Source organism: Myotis davidii, unplaced genomic scaffold (genome assembly GCF_000327345.1).
Source record: "Myotis davidii unplaced genomic scaffold, ASM32734v1 scaffold24, whole genome shotgun sequence".
NCBI classification, from domain to species: domain Eukaryota; kingdom Metazoa; phylum Chordata; class Mammalia; order Chiroptera; family Vespertilionidae; genus Myotis; species Myotis davidii.
This window is the reverse complement of record NW_006298312.1, coordinates 4,655,956-4,660,470: the sequence shown is the minus strand read 5'-3', so window position 1 is coordinate 4,660,470 and position 4,515 is coordinate 4,655,956.

Here is a 4,515-nt window from a genome sequence, read left to right as displayed (position 1 = left end):
CAATCCACTGAGCCAAACCGGTTTTGGCCACAATGTTTCTTAGATTATTTTCCCCCTTATGTGGGAGGATGATCAGAGGGTCTGTGTTGTGCATTTTCCTTCCCTTAGGTCACTCGGGCTCTGATAAAATCTCAATAGTTTAGGCTCCAGGAAATTAGTTTTTCTCCATAACAGTACTTTTAAACCTTCATCTGTTATCACTCCCTGATATTTCCTGCTGGTTTTCTGTCCTCCTATAACACAATAGAAATTTTTCCCCAGTTTTATATCCCTGTACCTCTCCACATGATTCTAGCTCTGTATTTATAGTACATTTCCTTGCCTACAAAACTTAATGTGAAATAATTAAAATCTGTGTCCTTTAATCTTTTAAATAATACAAGAATTAAAATGATGATTTCAGAAGTTCCTTCCCTATTAAAAGGGTGCAGTTAGAGTTCTGGTTCTGAGCACCTTTCTGCTTCGTTCTTTTGCCATGACTACATGAAATGGTTATAGGCTCTGGTAGGAGTACCCGTCACTCAATATGTTTTCTTCACTTTCAGAGATGAAACCTGAAACATAAAGATGGTATGATAATGACCTGAGATTATAAGACAAGAGGGAGCCAGCTCTGGAGTAGGTTGCAGTGCTCTGTCTCTTTCTAGTCTTCTCTCAACTCTTCCAAGTTCCTTGAGAATGATTTCAATGGCTCTTCCTTTTCACAAGAACTTTTTTATCTCTACATTTAAAATCTAGAATGCTGACTGCATTTGTTCTTACCGTGATTGCCCTAAGAAATGGTTCTTTAGTTTCTTCTCTATATAATTCCCTCCCATGCGAGATCCTTTCATAAAACTCTTTATTCTAAGGGAGCAAATACTGTCTTGAGAGGAAATACTAGGCAAGTATTCTATAGAAAAAAAGTTATATACATTTTCAAAAATGTTGTTTTTTCTCGTGAGTAGATATGGCCTGATATTTAAATGCTCCTGGTGCTGTAACCCAGCCTGAAATCATTAAAAGTGAGGCCTAGAGGCCAGCAAGTCCCTGGGCATTTCTTCTGCTTTGGGGCCTGCTTGAACAGCATCCTCTCTTGGGCTCCACCACCAAATACCTACCAATGACAATGTCCTACTTCAGGATCCAGTGTAAAACACATTATCTTCATTGTTTCCCTCAACCTTCCTTAATTGATCTACTTCATGCTTATTAACCCTTAAATATCAGTTTGTAGTAAAATACTTGTTTCTGTTACATTGTGGGATATTTTATGTTTTTATTTTTTCCTTGTCTTTAACTGCACATAAGTTATTCAAAGACCTGGGATATTTATTAATGTTAATAACTACAGTGATAACAATGTCTACTATTGTATACTTTCTATATTTGGTGAACTTGTAAAGTTTTATATACCCACTAGAGGCCAGGTGCATGAAATTCATGCATGGGGGTGTACCCTCAGCCCAGCCTGCACTTTCTCCAATCCAGGACCCCTTGGGGGATGTCCGACTGCCTGATGATCCTAGGGATCGGGCCTAAACTGGCAGTCGGACATTCCTCTCACAATCCTGGACTGCTGGCTCCTAATCATTCACCTTCCTGCCTGCCTGGTTGCCCCTAACTGCCCTCACCTGCCACCCTGATCTCCCCTCACTGCCTCTGCATGCCGGCCTGATTGCCCCTAACTGCCCCCCATCTGCCATCCAGGTTGCCCCCAACTATTCCCTCCCTGCTGGCCTGGTTGATCTTAACTGCTCCCCCCCCTGCACCAGCCTGGTCACCACTTATTTCCCCCCCTGCCAGCCTAATTGCCCCCAACTGCCCCCCCCTGCTGGCCTGGTCACCCCTAATGGCCCCCCCCAACCAGCCTAGTTGCCCCTCATGGCCCTCTCCTGCCGGCCTGGTCACCCCACCCAGCCTGCTGTTCAGTCATTTGATTGTCTCTCTCTAACCCCCTGCCGGCCTACTCATAGGCAGTCATCTTGTGAGGGTATGAGGTTAATTTGCATATTACTTCTTTATTTTATAGGATTAGCTCACTTAAGCTTCACAACAATCTTGTAAAGTAAATACTGTTATCGGTCCTGGTGCATATAAGAGAAAAAGAAGATGGTTATCCAGAGCTAGAATCTGAACCAGGAGTTGCCAAAAGAAGTGCTTTGTGCATAAAATAATTTAGTACATTCTTAACAAAACTAATGGACCAATTTGCTGTCCAGATTCTTCAACCTGTAGGATTTCTTATTTCATCACTTATAAAAACAAAACAAAACAAAAAACTTAAGAAGGATATTTGAGTTTGTTACTAGTGAAAGTGGAACATCCACCAGTAGAATTGGGGGATCCTTTTCCCCACTGAGTGCTGGGAGTGGAGTCCTTATAATATCTAGAGAAAAATAATTTTCTGAGACTCACATGGGAAGATGAGTGATTTTTATTTGTGTAGAATTACATTGTTTGATTTAGAAAGTCCCATTTCCCTTATTCCAGTCCTGGAAGAGATGCAGCTAGAGATTGGGCAGAGCCAAAAGTAAAGCCAGTGTCCAGAGTTTCCATCCCATGGTAGAGCTGGGTCCAAGTTAGCATTAGGCTAGTTACAGTCCATCAGTCTATTGTGGGGATCCACATGGCTGTGAGCCATGTGAGCAAATGTTGGGGAGCCAACAGAGAGTGTCCCCTGCAACAAAAGTCTCAGGAGAACCAAGAGGGCCAAGGGAGAGAACTCCTTTGTTTAGGAGATTAAGTATCTTAAATCTTCTCATGCTTTCAGTGGCCACACCTACACTGCACAATGACCTGTTCCCAGGTGTGTCTGATATACAAGTACTCTCCATTTGTCATCCAGACTTTACTGGGCATATGTCTATTTGACCTTCTCTTTGCTCCTTTCCAGTTAATTAATAACTGGCTTTATTACAACAGTATCAAGTTTATGGGATGATCAAAAGTAAAGAAAAATATGCTGATCAATGGGAAATTCTTCATGTATATAATTTTACTTTTTTAATAGGAAAATCAGTGTCTTTTTAAAAAGAAAATATAAAGCTCTTTTTTTTTTCTTTGAAATGGCTGTCAAATTATGGTTCTTTGACTAACTTACATCCTCTGTCTGTTTCTGTAAATAGAGTTTTCTTGGAACATAGCCACACCCAGTTGTTTACAGATTGTTATAATTGCTTTCTAATTACAATGTGGAGTTGAGTATTTACCTTTAAGGAAAAATTTGCTTGACCCTGATCTAACTAAAAGGTTTTATAGGTTTTATATCTTGCATGTCCTCTCTCTTTATACAGCATTACATTTAGAGAAAATACACACATATAAATGCTCCTGAAATTTTATACTCAAGATTATATTTGCATTTCCAAGGGGGTATACAAAGTAACACTGGAAATCCTTATGAACATTCTGAAGAACATGAACCACAAAAAGGTTAGGTGACTTGCCCAACCTCATGATGAGGGCTGAGTCTTTTGCAACTATATCATACTATCACTGTACTGTGCTTCCATCAAACTTGCCTGAAATTTCAAGGAATCTATTTTTTAAAATTGTATATGTTTACATTTCCAAGTATATATAAAAACCCCATGTATTAAATAACATTTTCTTTCCTTAGATTATTCAAATAAGCAAATAACATCTAATCATTAGGAAATAGCTACACATTCAGTTAGGTATTTCAAAAATCCACATGTTCTTTTGATTCTTAAATTGAAATATTTTAAATTGTTTTTGAAAAGAAGACACATGGACACACTTTTCTCTGTGTTCATGTCCTTTAGGTTGGTAGTTAACAATATTGATTTGTATTTTAGATGATGTAGAAAATATTACTGCTGTTCATTCACAGCATAGAATCCTTTTGAGTGATATTTTCATTGTCACAGCATCCTATACATTTCTCCAATGAACGTCTTATAAGACTCTATTACTCAAACTATCTCTTTGTCCATATATTGAAATGAATTGTAGAGGTTATTAACTTGCCCTTGGCAAGCAGATTTATTTTTCTAAGATAAATGCTTTTATAAATTCAATAGGTGACAGTTTTATTACAAATTGTAAATAAAATGCTCTGATGATTTTACGACAGCCATCACTAACTCATCTGGGCCCTTATTACATTTCAAGCTTTCATGCTCATAAATGTATATTTTTTAATCACTAGCAAGTCTATTTTGGAGTGTGTAGGTTTTAAAATTTAGTGTTGGGTTTATATGATCTGCCCTTTAAATAGTAGCCAAGTCTTTTGCAATTACATTATGCTATCAAACATTAAATGTAATACTTATATTTACAATATTCTTCCTCCCGCTTCTGTTTTAATGTTTCATTTTTGAAAAAAATGGAGTTGCAGCAATTGATAAAATTTATAAATTTACCTTTATCAATAGTATTTTAAATTCTATTAAAACTTTTTTGTTTGCTTTTATAATGTAACAAAATGGGATTACATTGTAATGCTAAATTTTTAATTATTTTTAATATTAAATAAAATATGTGAATAATATTATAAAAGAAACGTTATGT